This window comes from Muscardinus avellanarius, assembly GCF_963383645.1.
Source record: "Muscardinus avellanarius genome assembly, chromosome: 8".
Lineage (NCBI taxonomy): Eukaryota > Metazoa > Chordata > Mammalia > Rodentia > Gliridae > Muscardinus > Muscardinus avellanarius.
In genome coordinates, this window is record NC_137794.1 from 30426534 (window position 1) to 30447843 (window position 21310).

Sequence of the window (21310 nt, forward strand, 5' to 3'; positions counted from 1 at the left end):
GATCGAGGCGGTGTGTGGGAGGTTGTTAGTTACTGGGGATTGAATCCAGAGGGGTTCTACCTCTGAGGTATTCTCCAAGCCCTATTTATTTTTCTTTGAAACAGAGTCTTGCCAAGTCGTGCAGCCTGGCCTCCAATGTGTGATTCTCTGTCTCAGCCTCTCATGTCCTGGGATGACCGGCGTGCGCCACTGGGCCCGCCACCGAGGGCCTTTGTCAGCCACTTTGGTGTGCAGTCCAACATGTCACTTATCCTTTCTGAGGCTTCATTTATTTACTTTTAATGTTATTTTTTAATGGATGTTTTAAATTATTTAGACCACTTCTAAGTTTACAGCAAAATTAAGTGAGAGGCACAGAGACTTTCTCTACTCCTCCTGTTTTGTTTTTGTAATTGTAAAATTTTCTGGCTCAGAGATGGTATTTGATGTTTAAATCAGTTTGCAATTGTGCGGGACCTGATCAACTTAAGCCATTAAATGGAAATTCATTCATTCAACAAGCAGTTGGGCTCATATCTGTGCAAAGCATTGATCTGGGTCTGGGGATGGAGAAGTGAGCGTGCCAGCAAGGCTCTGCTCACACTGAGCCTACATCCTCATGTTGGGAGTGGACGCTGCAGAAACCATTTAGTTGCACACTGAGAAAAGTGCTCTGGGACTTCCGGGAAGATGGCGACAGAGGAAAGTGGCACTTACAAGTCCCGCTAACAATGAACTCTATTACCACAAAACTAGCACCTTTCAGAGCCAGAAAACACCACCAGCAAAGAAATAAAAACTGTAAATACAAGGGACAGAGAAAAAGGGCTGGAAAAACAAGACACAAAAAAGAAACCAGCCCAAAGTGCTGCGCCCGCTGCAGCGCGGAGCAGCTGGAGCCAGGGCACAAAGGAGCCAGAGCGGCCAGAGCCTGGGGGGGGGGGCAGCTGGACGCGCGGTCCGGAGAAGCCGGAGCAGCGACGCGGAGTAGCCAGAGCCGCGGCGCGAAGCAGCTGTAGCAGCCAGAGACGCGGCGCAGAGCAGCCAGAGCCGCGGCACAAAGCGGCCAGAGCAGCTGAAGCACCCAGAGCCACGGCATGGAGCAGCCGGAGCTGCGGCACGAAGCGGCCAGAGCGGCCAGAGCGGCCGGAGTGGCCAGAGCTGTGGCGTGGAGCAGCCAGAACCGCAGCACAAAGCGGCTGGAGCAGCCGGAGGCACAGCGAGGAGTGGCGTGGCCTAAATCTTCCCTAGCAGCACCAGGCTCCAGAAAGGAGGGAAACTCAGAACGGAGCTCAAATCCAAAGAGGAGGTACACCGGCCTTGCGGCCTAGGATGCAGCAGCAGCGCCTTACTGCTGGCGGCAGCGGCAAGTTCACCGGACGGCCCTAGACCAACGCACTCAACCAGCCACTAGGTGCCAGAGAGGAGGGGTGGACAGCGAGCCGAGGTGAGCCACTGCTGAACAGCTGGGAGGCAGTCAGCAGTTTCTTCTGCACAAGGAGTGTCTAAAGCTCCCAAGGGCTGGGATCAGCACAACCTGCAGGGACTCAGCGGAGCTCAAACACCAGAGAAGAACTACACCAATCTCATGGCCCAGGACGCGACAGCAGCGCCTTACTGCCAGCAGCAGCAGCGAGTTCACCGGACGGCTGAAGACCAACGCACTCAACCAACCACGAGGCTCAAGAGAGGAGGGGTGGACAGCGAGCCAAGGTGAGCAGGTGCTGAACAGATGGGCGGCAGTCAGCAGTTTTGCTGGTGCAGGGAACATCTAAAGCTCCCAAGGGCCGGGCACAGCACACCTGGCAGGGACTCAGAGCAGAGCTCAAAACCAGAGAAGAAATACGCCGCATCACGGCGAGGGCGTGGCAGTGGTGCCATATTGCCAGTGGCGGCAGCAGCAAATCCACCGAGTTTTCTACAGCTCCATCAGCACACTCAACAACCGTGAGTCAAATTGCGGCCCCTAGGGGAGAAATCCCAGAACTGCACTCCCAGGGACTTGCGCAGATAGTCTCCCTGGATTGGAGATTTTAGCAGTGCAACCCAGTGGGGGAGTGGCGGTGGCAGAGATATCATACCATAGTCACAACTCCCCACTGGAGAACGCCCAACTTGGCACCCCCCATGGTCTACTCAGCCTCGATTGACTCCCTGGGTCTGAGACTTTGTGATACAACCCAGTAAAGGAGTAGTGGTGACTGAGATACCACAGACTCGAAATCCAGAGCATCTTAAGTGAACTCGAAGTGACCCAGGAAAGAACCCAGAGAAGGCACAAACTTCTGAAATCATGGGAAAGAGAAATAACACTGGAGCAGTGAATGCCCACAACCCCACATCAGAATCTGATAACACAGAAACCCAAAGATCTCTAGAAGATCAAATCAGGAAAATAACTTTAGAAATAATAGAGGACTTTCGAAAAGAATTCAGGGAGAGTCAAAAAGAGATAAAGGATGCAATCAATGAAGTAAAGTCCTCAATTCAAAGTATAAACAACAGATTAGACCACATGAAGAATAGAATCTCGCTTCTTGAAGATGATCATTCCAAAATTGAATGCATAGTTTCTAATTTAGAAAAAAAAAAACCCAACAGCAGGAATCTGACATTGAAGAAATATGGGCCCATTTCAAAAGAGCTAGCCTAAGAATAATTGGAATAGAGGAGGGAAAAGAAGGTGAAACCAAAGGGATCAACAATCTCTTCAAGGAAGTAATAGCAGAAAATTTTCCAAACATAGAGCAAGAGGTCGATACACAGGTCCAGGAAACTTATAGAACTCCCTTTAGACAGGATCAGAGAAGAGGATCCCCACGCCACATAATTGTCAAAATGACTAATGTGGAAGCCAAGGAGAGAATCTTAAAGGCAACAAAAACAAAAGGCCATGTGACATTCATAGGCAAACCAATTAGAATCACTCCAGACTTCCCAAACCAAGTCATGAAAGCCAGAAGGGCATGGAGTAACATATTCCAAACTCTGAAAGAAAACAACTTCCAGCCAAAAATTTCATACCCAGCAAAACTATCCATCAAATTAGATGGGGAAATAAGAAACTTCCATGACAAACAGCAACTGAAGGAATTTATGTCTTCAAAACCAGCGCTAGAGAAAATACTTAAGGCGATTAACTGCAAAGAGGAAATGGGTAATTCATGCCAGAACCAAAGAAATAAGAATTCCTATCCAGTAGACAACTAGGCAAAGAAGAATAAACAGTATCTCAAACAGAAATAAGATCTTAACATGTTGGGAATTAAAAATTATCTCTCTATAATCACACTGAATGTAAACGGCCTCAACTCCCCAATAAAAAGACATAAAGTGGCAAAATGGATTAAAAGCCAGAATCCATCTATCTGCTGCTTATAAGGAACACACCTTACAAGTAAAGATAGGAACAAACTCAAGGTAAAGGGCTGGAGCAAGGTAATCCATGCTAATGGTACTCGAAGACAAGCAGGATTAGCAACTATGATATCAGACAAGTTAGACTTCAAACCCAAACTTATTAGAAGAGACAAAGAAGGTCACATTTTACTGGTAAAAGGAATAGTCCAGCAAGAGGAAATAACAATAATCAACATCTATCCCCCAAACATAGGGGCAGCTACTTTCATAAATCAAACTCTTTGTGACATGAAGTCACACATAAATCCCAACACAATAATACTGGGAGACTTCAACACACCTCTCACAATACTAGACCAATCTTCCAGACAAAGGGTCAGTAAAGATGTTTCAGAACTAAAGAACACCATTAACCAAATAGACCTGTTGGACACATATAGAATATTTCACCCACTACATATATACATATAGAAATTCTATACATATAGAATTTTCACTCCACTACAATGGAGTTAACATTTTTCTCAGCTGCTAATGGAACCTTCTCCAAAATAGATCACATCCTGGGACACAAAATGAGCACTAGCAAATTTAAAAAATGTTACATACTTCCCTGTGTCATTTCAAACCATAATGGAACTAGAAATCAACTATAAGAAGACCCAGAGAAACAACATAAACATGTGGAGACTGAACACCACACTTCTGAATGAAGAATGGGTCATAGAAGATGTAAGAGGTAAAATCAAGAAATTTCTAGAAACAAATGAAAATAAAGAAACAACATATCAAAACCTCAGGGACACTTTGAAAGCAGTATTAAGAAGAAAATTTATAGCACTGAGTGCTCACATAAGGAAAACAGAAAATCTTCAAATAAATAGCCTTATGACACACCTCAAAGCCCTTGAAAAGCAGGAACAATTGAACCCCAAAGCCAGCAGAAGACGGGAAATTGTTAAAATTAGAGCAGAAATTAATGAAATAGAGAATAAAAAAACAATACAGAAAATCAACAAAACCAAAACTGGTTTCTTGAAAAAATTAACAAGATTGATAAACCACTAGCCAACCTAACTAAAAAAAAGAGAGAATCAACCCAAATTATGAAGATAAGGGATGAAAAAGGAGACATCACTACTGACAGCGCAGAAATCCAGAGGATTATCAGAAACTACTTTGAAAAACTATACTCCAACAAAAGGGAAAATCTGGAGGAAATCAACAACTTCCTAGATAAATACAACCTTCCTAAACTGAGTCAAGAAGATATAGAACACTTAAACCAACCAATAACAATCAAAGAGATTGAAACAGCAATAAAGAGCTTACCATCAAAGAAAAGCCCAGAACCAGATGGTTTCCCAAGTGAATTCTATAAAACCTTTATAGAAGAGCTAATCCTAATACTACTCAAACTATTTCGGGAAATAGAAAAAACCGGGACTCTCCCAAATACATTCTATGAAGCCAACATCACACTAATACCCAAACCGAATAAAGACAGTTCAAGGAAGGAAAACTACAGGCCTATATCTCTGATGAACTTAGATGCAAAACTATCAAACAAAATACTAGCAACACGCATTCAAAACCACATCAAGAAAATCATTCGCCACGACCAGGTAGGGTTCATCCCAGGGATGCAAGGCTGGTTCAATATACAAAAATCAATTCATGTAATTCATCATATAAACAGAATCAAAGACAAAAACCACATGATCATCTCAATAGATGCTGAAAAAGCATTTGATAAAATTCAACATCCATTTATGATAAAAAAAAACACTGCAGAGAATTGGAATAGAAGGAACATATCTCAACATTATTAAGGCAATCTATAATAAGCCCACTGCCAACATCATATTAAATGGGGAAAAACTTCAAGAATTCCCCCTAAAAACTGGAACAAGACAAGGATGTCCACTATTACCACTTCTCTTCAATATAGTACTAGAGACTCTAGCCAGAGCAATAAGGCAAGAAAAGGAAATCAAAGGAGTACAAATAGGAAAAGAAGAACTTAAGCTTTCACTATTTGCAAATGACATGATACTATATTTAGAAAACCCAACAAACTCAACCAAAAGGCTTATAGAACTGATCAACAAATTCAGCAAAGTATCTGGATACAAAATCAATCTTAAAAAATCAGAAGCTTTCCTGTACACCAACCATAAATCCACTGAAAAAGAAATTCAGAAAACACTCCCACTCAGGATCTCCCACAAGAAAATAAAATACCTAGGAATAAACTTGACCAAGGAGGTAAAAGATCTCTAAAAAGAAAATTATAAAACACTGAAAAAAGAAATCGAAGATCTTAGAAGATGGGAAGACCTTCCATGTTCATGGATTGGCAAAATAAATATCATTAAAATGGCCATCCTCCCAAAAGTGATCTACAGATTTAATGCAATGCCCATTAAACTACCAAGATCATTCCTCACAGACATAGAAAAATCAGTCCTTAAATTTATCTGGAATAGCAAAAAGCCCAGAATAGCCAAGGTAGTTCTCAGCAACAAAAACCATGCAGGAGGAATCACAATACCTGACTTTAAACTATACTACAAAGCCATTGTAATAAAAACAGCATGGTACTGGCAAAAGAACAGATATATAGACCAATGGAGCAGAATAGAAGACCCAGAAACAAGTCCACACACTTTCAGCCAATTGATTTTTGACAAAGGGGCCAAAAACATACACTGGAAAAAAGATAACCTCTTCAACAAATGGTGTTGGCAAAACTGGTTAACCATATGCAGAAAATTGGATATTAATCCCACTTTTTCACCCTGTACAAAAGTCAACTCACGATGGATCAAAGACTTGGAAATTAAACCAGAGACCTTGAAGCTCCTTGAAGAGGGCATAGGTCCAACACTACAACACATAGGCTCAGACAAACATTTCCTCAACAAGACCCCATAGGCACAAGAAATTAAAAGGAGAATCAATACATGGGATTGCATGAAACTGAAGAGCTTCTGTTCAGCAAAGGAAACTGTCAAGAATCTCAATCGACAGCCAACAGAATGGGAGAAGATTTTTGCCACCTACACCACCGATAGAGGACTAATATCTAGAATATATAGAGAACTCAAGAAACTCAACACTAAGAAAACAAAGCATCCAATAACAAAATGGGCAAATGAACTAAATAGACACTTCACAAAAGAAGAAATTCAAATGGCCAATAAATGCATGAAAAAATGCTCAACATCACTGGCAATCAGAGAGATGCAAATCAAAACTACCCTGAGATTTCACCTAACTCCAACTCGAATGGCAATCATTCAAAACACGAACAGCAACAGATGCTGGCGAGGATGTGGAGAAGTGGGAACTCTAAGACATTGTTGGTGGGATTGCAAATTAGTGCAACCACTTTGGAACACAGTATGGAGAATCCTCAGAAGAATGGGAAAAAATCTACCATTTGATCCAGCAATACCACTGTTGGGTATCTACCCAAAAGAAAAGAAACCAAACTACCAAACTAATGCATGTGTATCTATGTTCATAGCTGCACAATTCACCATAGCCAAACTATGGAGCCAGCCAAGATGTCCATCAACAGATTAATGGATTACAAAACTGTGGGATATGTACACAATGGAATTTTACTCAGCCATCAAAATAAAACTCAATTACATCATATTTAGGGAAATGGGTGGAACTGGAGGACATTATGCTAAGTGAAATTAGTCAGTCACAACAAATAATAAATCAGATGCTTTCTCTAATATGTGAGAGTTAGGGAGAAATGGGTCATAGGAGGAACTCTTGAAAGAGGAAATCCTATAGAGGAGCAAACAAGACAACCTAAAGGAGGAGAAAGGAGGGGGGAAGAGGAAAATCTCTAAAACACATAAAGTACTTAAACATATCAAAGTCAATCACTAAGCCAAGCAAGGGAGGGAGGGACGGGGAGGGAGAGAAACAAGATTTTCCATCCAAAAGACAACTAAGATTAGTTATCTGTGGAGATTCATTATTTATGTTAGTCTTTTACCTATCTAAATTGTATTGTTTGCTTTTATTGTTGTTAATTTTTAGGATTTCTAGTTGGAATATTAATATACCTTCAGATATAGCACTTGGAAATATTTTATCCCATTCTATCAGTAACTTTTAACTCTGTTTACATTGTCTTTGGGTATACAAATTTTTTTTTACTTTTTAGGGAGTTTGTTTACCCTTCTGTTGCCTGTGCCATTTAAATCATATCCAAGAAATCAATGCCAATTTCAATGTTGTGAGGTTTATGACCCAGATTTTCTTCTAAAAGTTTATAGTCTTAAGATTTATATTTAGGTCTTTTATCTATTTTGAGTTAATATTTGTATATGGGATTAGATAAGGGTCCAATTTTATTCTTTTTCATGTAATTTTAATTTTTCAACAATATTTAGTTAAAAGATTATTATCTCCTCCACCAAATGTTCCTGGAAACCTTGTCAAATATAACTTGACAATATATGGAAGAATTTAGCTCTAGGCTTTTATTTAGCTCCAATGGTTTATATATCTGCCTTTAGAACAGTACTACACTGTTTCAATTATTGTAGCTTTATATGGTTTGAAATCAGAAAATATACATCTTCTAACTTTGTTCTTTTTCAAGATCGTTTTGGGTATCTAGAGTCCATATTCCATATTAGGATAGATTTTTTTCTGAAAAATAAATATATAAATATATGATAGTTTCACCTAAAAAAAAAGAAAAAATATTCTATGGTAAGAAAGAAAGCAAAAAGAAATATTGTAATGTTATCTTTAAGTCATCAAAAGCTTGGTATCAGACAAATGAAACTGTTATGTGAGATTATAATTTTTAATTTTGGATAAATTGCTATAATACTAGATGTCAACCACTAAGCCAAGCATGGAAAGGAGGGATGGGGAGGGAATAGGATGGGGATCGGGTGGGGGTTGACTGGCAATGTGTGCATGTATGTCTACAGAAGTTTTTTTTGTATCCCACTATGATGTATGAATACAGTGCACAAATAACAAAATTTTTAAAAAAAAAGTGCTCTGGGTACAGCAAGTCTGAAGAATGGAATGGGGGTGACTTAGGGTTTGCAAAGGGTGGGGAGTCAGGGAAAGCCACTCTGAGGAGGCAGTGTTTGAGAAGAACTGAATGATGGAAACTATCCCAGCCTCACAGAGACTGTTTCAAATGGAGAGACCAGAACATGTAAAGGTCCTGAAGTTGAGTGTGATGCACAATTTGATCTTGATTGTCACCATGACTTTCATGTGTAGCATTTTGTACTTGTACATTAATTTGAACTTTAAATTTTTGTAAGATCTCAATTATTTATTGAATAAAATTAGTAGTACACTGCATCTCTTACAAGGTAAGTAACATGCTTTGGAGGATTAAAATGATGTGAAAACGGGAACCAGGGGCAATAAATAAATTATGTGAGTCATGCTTGATGGTGCATGTCTGTAATCCCAGTACTTGGAAGGCTTAGACAAGAAGATTGAAGATTCGAGGACAGCCTCAACAATATAAGGAGACTCTGTGTAACCTACTCAGATGCTCTTTCAAAGCAAAAAATACAAAATAAAAAGAACTGTGTGGGTAGCTCAGAATTATAGTGCCCCTGAGTTCAATCCCTAGTAACACACACACACATACACACACACACACACACACACACACACATGCACACACACACATGCACACACAACTGATGTCATGTGTGTTAACAAAGAAAGCTAATTCTTGCAACTATATCTGAAACTTCATTGCTGCCTCCTCTATAATAAGCCTTTTATTTAAGCCCCATGCAGCCTGAAAGTAGGGAAGCAGGATCTTCCTGTGGATCAATTGGGAAGTGTGCAACAACCCCTGGTGTTTTTGAAAGAAAAGAGTAGAGGCAGTTTCACTCCTTTCTCTTTGCATAGGAGTAAATTTTGCTAAGGTTCTGGATTTGTGAATAGCTAGTTTGAGATGTGCAGAGTTAGTTTTAGGAAAAAAGTGTGGGAGAAAGATGTTATGGCACTTAAGTGACATAAGATAAACACTAGGAATGACAGATGCTTTAACTATGGAAAAAAGATGAGGTTGCAGAGATAGGAGATGAAGGGTGGTTTCGGGGAAGAGGCGTGGGTGTCTGTGCCTTTGATGCCATCACCTTCTCCTTAGCAACAGTAACCACAGCAGGACTTTTGTGTTGGGTCTGGAAATGGGGGAAGGGCAGGCAGGAAAGACACCACGTTTTCTAGGACTGTGATTTTAGGATTAGAAACATAGTACCAGGCTGTTGCTCACTCATATCCTGTATCTGCAAATACACAAAAGGCAAATCTGGACATTGTTTTAAAAGTTTAAATCAGTGAACACTGATTAACCTTCACTGTAAGATCAAATAAATGGACTGCCATTTTCTGGTTTTCTTAACATTTGTGTTCATTGGTCTCCTATTTCTTTATATATTCAAAGCATTTTACTTAAATATTTGAAAAGGAAGACTTTCAAAGGCCTGTTCCATGGCGCATGATCCCTCTGCACTTCATCGCTTTAGTGCTCTCCATCTAATATTTGAGAAATATTTGCAGAATGGATAATCACGTAGATGCATATAGACGTCAATGTCAATCAAACTGTATTGTGGGAAGTGACTTGGAAATTTGAACATTTGGTTGTGTTTCAGGGCTTTTAAAAACTGTCAACTGTCAGGACACTTTCTTTGGGACAACTGTAATGGACATACTGATACTGTTTTGATGTAGCGTAGGTCAGATTGTGAGCCCTGCAATGAAACTGGCTGCCGTGAGATCTGATGTAGCACCAGCTTTGGACTCATCCTAGCTGCATTGCTCTTCCAGGATTCCTCTGCATTACAAAGTTTTGGTTTTTGCACCTACCCAGTGGCCAACAGAGGGTATTTCCCTGAAAATCTGTTAATTCATTGCAAAGAACTATTCTGGATGCCTTGCTTAGGTCTCTTTGCACCAAATAGGTGTTCACCTTAAAACTATGTATGTCATTTCTGCTTATAATCTCACCTTATTTTTTCCAAAGGAAAAATCAGATATGTACACGAATTTTCTAATATAAATAATCACAGATTTATTGATAAGAATGAACACAAAACCTAAATATCTAACAGAAAAGGAATGATCTTAAAAAGTTTCAGTGTGGGAAGCCATTAAGGTTTTCCCCCTAAAAGAATATTTCTGACTCAGCTGACTGTCCTTTTCCCAGAGTCAACAAGGTTTTGAGTTATGGAAAGTTCAAAGTAAAAGGTCTGAGAGAAGATCAGGTGGTGATGGCATAAGGGTACTGATTAACCTACCTGTAATGTATGTGCTTTGGATTGGTTTCTATTGTATTCCAGTGGTGATAACATGAGGATATTGATTGACCTGTAACTGTATAAATACCTCAAGAGAAATAAGCCCATTGTTGGCCCGAAGATAGATGATATTGATCCAGAAGTAGGCATCGGCCAGTAGGTCAGTCAGTAAGTCGGCACAATAGAGAATACTGACCCAGGAGCAGGGGTCAGCCAGTAGAGATAGTAGACTGGCGGTCCCCCCCATGTTAGAATTAAATATTCTTTGAATCAGATTATTAGAGTTGAATTCTTCATCCTCACGCCTCTCTTCAGAACCTGTACTTTTGCCTGCTGGCTTCTGCATTTCAGCATACCTCTGTAATAAAATACTATAGAGTCATTATAAATTCTTATATACTAAATAAAAATCAAAGCAAGGTAAAATTTGTGTATACCCTGTGATCCTAGACTTCTTGTGTATATGCATAAATGCATATATTGAAAGGATGGTAAAGAAGCATATCATCACATTAAATAGTAGTTTCTTATGTTTGGGTAGTGAGAAAAGTAGGGTTTTCGATTTTTTTGTACCTTGTTGCATTTTCAAAATTGCTCATATTGAGCATATATTACTTTGATAATTGGGAAATATTAACACCACAAACATGTGACTAATGAGCTGTTTTCATCTTTCATGCTGATTCAATTAAGAAAATTCTAGTTTCATTTTGTACTGTGAAAATTTGTTTTATCTCTTTCCACTAGGAAGCACCTCGGGGTGTTTCGTTCTCACTGCCAGTTGAGAACTAGGAAGTTCTCACTGAAGAATGGTATCACCCTGACCCCTTTGCTAATAGGTCTCTTCATTCCTAAGAGAATGACTGTTTTTGTTTTTTAAGACTCTTTCTTCTCGGCTAATTTAAGAAGTGACATGCATCAGGTAAGACTCAGTAGTGATATGCATTTTATGGAATAATTTTAAATTGGTAGAAGATCTTTTCAAAATAAATGCTAGAGATTGGCTTAGAAACTGGTTTCCCCAATCTTTTAAGTCAAGATGTGTTGAAGACTTCTAAAGACCAAAATTCATTGCTTCAACTGCCTCTGTTCTCCTGGGTTGCTCTACTGATATAGGGAAAGCCTTAAGCAAAAAAAGCCACAGGGGAATGAAGGAAAAGGAGAAGAGGCTTCAAGCATGGAGTTAGGAGCACTGCCATTTACAAACCAAATGCCATATTTCTTCTTCATAGGACAGTATTCTATAGTCTATGAATTTTAATATCAAGTTTGATTTTAAAATGTTCTCCTACTCTGGGTATCTACTGTGTAACTAGGCCCAGGTATTTTACTGTGTCTGCCCATAGTCTAGAGTTCTACTGATATTATAAAAACAGATGATGTGCAGGAAATAGAAAAACAGAGGAGTCTGGGAAAGGAGATAAAGCTTGTTGCTGGGTTGAAGCTGGTGCTGGACAGTGTGAGGCCAGGTGGCTCTAGCTAAGTAAGTTGCTCTAGGGGGAAGGCAGTTTTCTCTCACTGCAGAAAATAACTGGTTTACTTTTTATGTTTTTTAATTAATTATTTATTCATTTAGCAGTACTGGGGATGGAATCCAGGGGCATTCTACCTCAGAGCTACACCTCCAGTCCTACTTCCTGTTATTCTTTATTTTTATTTTTTTTGAAGGGGAGTAAAAGGTTTATTGGAAGCAGCAGGGAATGGGGCAAGGATGGCTGAACACCCCCAAAGGGGCTGGGACTCTGGGTCCAGCAGCTGCCTTCAGGACAATACTTGAGAGTAGCCCAAGCCAAATTGCCTTCAGGTGCAGGCTGCTTTCTTCCAGAGTCCACGCGATCTGCCAGAAGGGAATAGATAAAAGTGGCTGAACACCCCATAGGGGCAGTCGGAACTCTGGGGTCCAGTAGCTGCCTTCAGGGTCACTACCCGAGTGTCGCCCGAGCCAAGTGCCCATCAGTTGCAAACTACTTTCTCCCAGAGTCCACGTGATCTGCCAGAAAAGAGGTACAGGTCACCCCTAGGGGCCTGGTCAGCCATGATGTCCAGCAGAGGCCTTCAGGTCACTACTCGAGAGTCGCCCGAGCCACGTGCCCTCAGATGCACTCTGCCTTCTCTCAGGGCCAACACGACCTGCAAGAGAGAGAACAGCTCCCCCAAAGGGGAGGGGGTCCCAAGCGGGAAGTCCCCCTATTCTTTATTTTTGAAAACAGGGTCTCACTGAGTTGCAAAGGGCCTCAGCTGAGGCTGTCTGCAAACCCGGATCCTTCTGTCTCAGCTTCCCAAATTCTGAGATTAAAAGTACGTGCCACCACGTCCAGCCTGGACTTCTTTCTTTCTTTCTTTCTTTCTTTCTTTCTTTCTTTCTTTCTTTCTTTCTTTCTTTCTTTCTTTATTTTGCGGGTCTGGGGATGGAACCCAGGGACATTTGACCTCCAAGCTACACCCCCCTGACCTATTTTTTATTCTTTTTTTTTTTTTGAGACAGGGTCTCATTAAGTTGTAGAGGGCCTCACTAAGTAGCCGAGGCTGTCTGCGAACTGTGATCCTCCAGTCTCAGCCTCCCAAATGCTGGTACAAGCTTGCACCACCACGCCCGGCTCTTGCTTCATTTTTAAAAGAAAATCAATGGCATTGATGTGGCCCTGTGAAGAATATCCCCCCTCATAGGCAGTCAATATAGATATGATTTACAAAGTAAAAAAAAAAAAATCATTGCCAGAGAATCTTCATTTTGACATCTGAAAATTGGTAGGAACAAACATGGTGTTTTTAATTTCATTTAGGACTCACCTAATTTTTGTAGTAAGAAGTGAGTTACTGCAGGAAACACACAGCACTGGGGCCCTGTCAGGCCATAAATTAGTTTATACAACTATTTTGAGGGAGATTAAGGAAATTTGACAAATAAATTCAAATGATTTAAGTGCCTCATTTATCATCCTAAATAAAAATTCCTTTATCTAAATATGGTTCGCTTTAAATTTAAGTACTTTATCTTTCTATATTTTAAAAGGTAAAAAGTAAAAAGGTAATATACATTTGTGTTATAGTTATATTTAATATGGTTTTATTAAATTTATATTTTAATCTAAATGTATATACTCATTTTATAAACTTTTCATTTTATGAATACACTGTATATCTGAACAAATAGTTGGTGTGCATGATTGGAAGGGAGGGAGAAAGAGTCAAGAAGCCATCTTTCCCTTTTTAGATAAACTCTTGTGTTCTGTGCTGAAATATATTCATCTTTATATCTGCATCCCTTCATTTTAAACAGCTGCCCTATATATCAGAAAATTCTTTTTGATCTTAAGCAGCAAGAAGCACCCACGTCAGAATTCTGTGTGCTCACCAGCGACTGGATAACAACAACACAGAGACTCCCACAGAAGCCTGAACTAAGGAAACCAGGTACCTGAGTGCATCTTGGGAAAGTGCAGGTCCTAGCATGAGCCCCCGCCCCAGCCCCAGCACTGGTCCAAGCATCAGAACACAGCACTCTTCTAGCGCACCTTGTCTGCGTCCCGGTCCCCTGCTAGTAGTCAGTGCCTGCGCCACTGCCACCCCTAAATCGGAGCATGCCTGTGTGTCTAGCCCCCGCCACCTTGCCAGAGCCTGCCTTCCAGGCTGTGAAAGCCCTGTGTGCCCTGTAAATCTCCTTGGGGCTCCCCCAGCTTCTACATCCCGCGGGAGGCAGAGACCATTGCTGGACACCGCACACTACCTGTGCACCAGGAACCTAGAGCACCTATCCTGCATCCCTGGCCCACCGCTGGGTGTTCCCAGCCGCCCGGTAGCCAGATGCTTAGTTCTAAGTGAGAACACAGCTCAATACACTTTGGAAGTGTATACCAGCAGCAATAGGCAGCTGCATTCACTCACACCTGGGTCCAGTAATAGCAGCACACCCAGCCTGCATTCTCGGAATAGGCAGAGCTCTGGCAGCAAGTGTGGGCATCCAGGAACCGGCATCCATTTGCCCTGGGTACATCTTGGGACCACACCAGCTAGCCCAGCTGGAATTTCCAGAGACACAGGAAAATCCATCGGGCCATGATATCTGCACAGGACCTCAAGGGGAGGTTCCAATTATACTTTGGTCATTCTCCACCCCTGCTGTAGAAAAGCACAGGCAGGAGTCTAGGGTGGTGAGTGCAGAGGTGCTGACTACAGGTTGGAATTTCACAGAACCTGTGAATTGTACAGAATCAAATAACAGTGAAACTAGACATCTAGACACATAAACCTAAAGCAGTTAAAGGAGAGAAAGGTGTCCAAACACCCAGAGTGACCTAAGAAGATAAAAATAGAGTACAAAGAAAACTAAGAAACATTGGATTATATTCTGCAAGTTACCAAAGCAATCAGATACGCACATATTAAATGGACCTGACCCCATATGCGTAAATAAATAGGACTGTTTGTTTTACTTTTAATGTGGATGTTTTGTTTTATTTTGCTTTTACAGTGCTTTTGTTTTGGTATGGTTATTGCTGTTTTATTTTTTTTCTTAACCCACACTTCTTTTACTTTAACTTGTTGATATATATATATATATATATATATATATATATATATATATATATATATATATATATATGATAGTTTGGCTTATTTTCTGATTTCACACAGCTGCTAGTTCCTTTTATTTTATTCTTGTTCTTTTTTCCTCTTTCTCTTTCCTTTATTTTTTCGTTCTCCTCCTTTGATTGGTTTTTCCTTTCTTTTTCTGGGATTACACAATAGTCTTGGTATCTTGTATGGATTTTTTTTATGTTTGTCTGCTTCTTCCATCACCCCCATTTACAAACCTCCCCACACTAACCTACATACTTTTCTCCCCCAAAACTTTTCCCCATAATATATCCCCTGGTTTAATACTCAAAGTATTTCTTATATCCATAATTACTCTACTAACAAGAAGAGTCCTACTAGTTAACTCTCTCTCATTCCTAGCAAGATATTACCTTATCATACTTAAGTCTTTCTCAACCTAAACATATCCTCTACCTAATCCGACTTCTTTACCAATCACCCCAGCTCCTCCCACATCACCCACCCTCAACACTGGAAAGGCTCTGCTGACTTGCCGATACCCCTAAACTCCTAATATTAAGATTGGACTAAGCATAATACTCATGAATGATGGGTAGAAATCAGAAAAACAGGACAGAGAACGCTATAAATATGAGAACCAGGAATTATGAAGAGACAGCAGAAATCACGAATACTGACCTACTAGAAATGCAAGAAGGGGAGTTCAGAATCTTGATGTTCAATATGATGAAAGGATTTAAAACAAGTATAGAGGAGGTTAAAGGTGAGTTAGAAACACTAAAAAAGAATCAGAAAGAGGTCTGGAATGAAATGAAAGAGGCAATAAGTGAAATGAAGACAGCAAGAGAAAGAAATTCTGAAAGATTAGATGAAATGGAAAACAGAATATCAATATTAGAAGACAGTACATCCCAAACCGAAAACACAGTCAGCGATATACAGAAATCTTTACAGCAACAAAACCTAAACATCCAGCAATTATGGGATAATATGAAGCATCCTAATTTATGGATAATAGGCATTGAGGAAGGGATAGAGGTACAGACCAACGGCATCTGTAATATCTTCAAGGAAATAATCTCAGAGAATTTTCCAAATATGGATAGAGACTTAGACCTTCAAGTCCAGGAGGCATTCAGAACTCCACTGAGACAGGACCAAAAAAAGACCACTCCACACCACATAATAACCAAAATGACCAATATAGAGGCTAAGGAAGAAATCTTAAAAGCAGTGAGAACAAAAGGACAGGTGACATATACAGGCAAAACAATAAGAATCACCCCAGACTATACAACCCAGGTCAGGAATGCTAGGAGAGACTGGTACGACGTGATTCAGACCCTGGAAGAAAATAACTTCCAGCCCAAACTAATCTATCCAGCAAAACTACTATTCAAGATCAATGGTGAAACTCAAGTCTTTCAGGATAAACAGAATCTCAAAAAATTCATGAATTCAAAGCCAACACTAGAGGAAATTCCTAAAGAAATAAACCATAAGGAAGAAAAAAGAAGCAGACTTCAGAATCAGAGAAGAGAGGAAGTCAATAAGAGGGCCATTTAAGTAAAGAAGAAAGATCACACCACCCAAGAGTAGACAGAACACAAAATGGCAGAAAATAAAAATCATATTTCAATAATATCTCTTAATGTCAAAGGACTTAACTCACCAATCAAAAGACATAGACTGGCAATGTGGATTAGGAAACATAATCCAAATATATGCTATCTGCAAGAAACTCACCTCACAGCCAAAGACATTCACAGGCTGAAGGTGAAAGGATGGAAAAAGATATACCATACCACCAGTGACTAAAAAAGAGCAGGGGTAGCAACCCTGATATCCAACAAAAGAGACTTTAAACTAAAACACATCAAAAGAGACAAATCAGGGCACTTCCTTTTATTAAAAGGAACAATAGTAAATATTTATGCCCCAAATGTGGGTGCAACTACATTTGTAAAACAAACTCTTCTGGACATAAGATCCCAAGTAGACTCAAATACAATAATTCTGGGGGACTTTAATACGCCTCTCACACCACTGGATCGATCTTCAAGGCACAAGATGAGTAAAGACACTTTAGAATAAAGGAAACCATAAACCAAATGGATCTAATAGACATTTTCAGATTATTTCAACCAGGAACTACAGAATACACTTTCTTCTCAGCAGCCCATAGAACCTTCTTTAAAATAGATCACATCCTGGGACACAAAAAAAATACCAGCAAATTCAAAAAATGTAATATAATTCCTTGCATCTTTTCCGACCACAACGGAATAAAAGTAGAAATCAACAACAGGAAACTCGAAAGAAAGTATTCAAATTCATGGAGAATGAATGATACACTCTTGAATGACGAATGGGTAAGAGCTGAAATTAGGGAAGAAATAAATAAATTTATGGAATCAAACAAAAACAGAGACACAACCTACCAAAATCCATGGGACACCACGAAGGCAGTACTAAGAGGAAAGTTTATTGCATTGAGTGCCCACACAAAAAGGACGGAGAACCACCAAGTAAAGAACCTAATGACACAACTCAAGGATCTAGAAATTCTGCAACAGTCTATTCCCAAAGTCAGCAGAAGGCAAGAAATCATCAAAATTAGAGCAGAAATAAATGAAATAGAGAACAAAAAAACAATTCAAAGAATCAATAAAACAAAAAGTTGGTTCTTTGAAAAGATTAATAGAATTGATAAACCCCTGGCCAACCTAACCAAAAGAAAAAGAGAATCAACTCAAATTATCAAAATTAGAAATGAAAAAGGAGATATCAATACAGATAGTGAAGAAATTCAAAAGATTATCAGAAACTACTTTAAAAATTTATACTCCAATAGACTTGAAAACCTGGAAGAAATTGATAGATTTCTAAGCACAGTTAACCTTCCTACACTCAGCCAAGAGGACATAGCTAGCCTAAACCAACCAATAACAACCAAAGAAATAGAAACGGCAATAAAAATTCTTCCACCAAAGAAAGCCCAGGCCCAGATGGGTTCCCAGCTGAATTCTATAAAACCTTCAGTGAACAACTAATACCAATACTTCATAACATGTTCCGGGAAATTGAAAGAGATGGAACTCTTCCAAATTCCTTCTATGAGGCCAGTATCACATTAATCCCCAAACCAAATAGAGACACCTCAAGAAAGGAAAACTACAGACCAATATCCTTAATGAACATAAATGCAAAAATTCTAAACAAAATACTAGCTATACGCATTCAAAACTATATCAAGAGAATAATACATTATGACCAAGTCCGTTTCATCCCAGAAAAACAAGGCTGGTTCAACATACGCAAATCAATACATGTTATTCACCACATAAATAGAACCAAGAACAAAAACCACATCACCATAGCAATAGATGCTGAAAAAGCATTCGACAAAATCCAACACCCATTTATGTTAAAAACACTGCAAAAAATTGGGATAGAAGGAAAGTACTTCAACATCATTAAGGCAATATACTGCAAACCCAAAGCCAACATTATATTGAATGGGGAAAAACTGCAAGAATTTCCGCTACAGTCAGGAACAAGACAAGGATGCCCACTATCACCACTCCTTTTCAATATAGTCCTTGAGACTATTGCTGCAGCCATCAGACAAGAGAAGGAAATCAAAGGAATTCACATAGGAAGAGAGGAATTAAAATTATCCTTATTCGCAGATGACATGATCCTTTATCTGGAAGACCCAAAGAACTCAACCAAAAGACTTCTGGAGCTGATTGACAAATTCAGCAAAGTCGCAGTTTACAAAATCAACCTAAAGAAATCAGTGGCTTTTATCTATGCCAACAACGAATCCACAATGAAAGAAACAAAGAAAAAAATTCCATTCACTATAACCTCAAAACCAATGAAATACCTAGGAATAAACCTAACCCAAGATGTAAAAGACCTCTACAACAAAAACTATAAAACATTAAAGAAAGAAATTGAAGAAGACCTCGGAAGATGGAAAGATCTCCCGTCCTCATGGATAGGCAGAATAAATATCGTCAAAATGGCCATTCTGTCAAAACTGATCTATAGGTTTAATGCATTCCCATTAAAATACCAGTGACATTCTTCAGAGACCTAGAAAAATTAATCATGAACTTCATATGGAGAAAGAAAAGACCTAGAATAGCCAAAGCAATTCTCAATAATAAGAAACATGCAGGAGGCATTACAATCCCCAACTTCAAACTATACTATAGAGCAATAGTAGTAAAAACAGCATGGTACTGGCACAAAAACAGATATACTGACCAGTGGATTAGAATAGAAGATACAGAAACAAACCCACACATCTTTAATCAATTAATCTTTGACAAAGGGGCCAAACACATACACTGGAGAAAAGACAGCCTTTTCAACAAGTGGTGCTGGGAGAACTGGCTAACCATTTGTATAAAGATGTATCTAAACCCCTATATCTCACCATGCACAGGAATCAACTCAAGATGGATCAAAGACTTAGAAATTAGACCTGAGACTGTGAAGTTAGTAGAGGAGAGCATAGGTTCAACACTCCAACATATTGGCACAGGCAGTAACTTTCTCAACAAAACCTCCAAAGCTCAGGAAATTAAAGCAAGAATTAACAAGTGGGATAGCATCAAACTAAAAAGTTTCTTCTCATCAAAGGAAACTATCTGTAACCTAAAGAGGAAGCCTACAGAATGGGAAAAGATCTTTACCAGCCACCATTCTGATAGGGGGCTAATATCCAGAATATACAAAGAGCTCAAAAGACCCTACACTAGCAAAACAAACAACCCAATCAAGAAATGGGCAAATGAACTAAATAGACACTTCACAAAAGAAGAGATACAAAGGGCCAATAGATACATGAAAAGATGTTCTTCATCACTGGCCATCAGGGAGATGCAAATCAAAACTACACTGAGATTCCATCTAACCCCAGTCAGAGTAGCAAGCATAAAGAAATCAACAACAAATGCTGGCGAGGATGTGGGGAAAGAGGAACTCTTTTACACTGTTGGTGGGAATGCAAACTACTTCAACCACTATGGAGATCTGTATGGAGATTTCTAAGAAAGGTGGGAATAGATCCACCATATGATCCAGCTATACCACTCCTAGGTATCTTTCCAAAGGGGTTGAATTCAGAGAAATACAGCAACATATGCATACCTATGTTCATAGCAGCACAATTTGTAATAGCCAAAATATGGAACCAACCTAGATCACCATCAACAGATGAATGGATAGCAAAACTCTGGGAAATACACACAATGGAATTCTATTCAGCCATAAAGAAGAACAAAATTATATCATTTGCAAGAAGATGGAAAGCCCTGGGGAACATTATGTTAAGTGAGATCAGCCAAGCACAGAAGGAGAAGATACATATGTTTTCTCTAATATGCCCAAACTAGAAAACACAAAGGATACCAGTGGGACTCCAGATATTAGAGGGTAAATACTAGCTAAGTTTGAATGGAAAGATAGGATAGGAGGAAGGCCGATCTTGATTAATGAGGGTCTACACCTGAGCATGTGTAAAATTATGAATAAGACATGTTTAACCTGGACAACCATTGGTGGGAGGGGGGAAGGGAAAATGGGGGTGGGGGGGAGAGGGCACCAAATATAGTTTAAATGTATACTATTTATGTTCAATAAAAAAATTAAAATAAAGAAAGAAAGAAAGAAAGAAAGAAAGAAAGAAAGAAAGAAAGAAAGAAAAAAGAAAATTCTTTTTAATTTGACGTTACAGTGTTTAGGTATCAAGGACACTGGGAAATTACTGTCAGGACAAGATGTTGTTGACAAGATTGTTTTCAAGTTGGCCTAGGTGGAAGTTTTGCTTTAATTGCATGTTAAGCCATTGAAAGAGTGTATTTTGGCCTGTGACCAAAATAGTAGCATCAATTTGGAAAGATTGCTTAAACAGTGCTCTCAAGGCTCCTGTGGGAACCAGGCTGTCCTATGCTTTTGAAAACCTATTTCTCATATCATCTAGCAGGGTTTTGAAATGTCACATGGTGACACAGAATCCTAATAGTGTTTCTTGGGAAACCTTTTTTGGGGGGTGAGGTAATATCAAGGGTCCT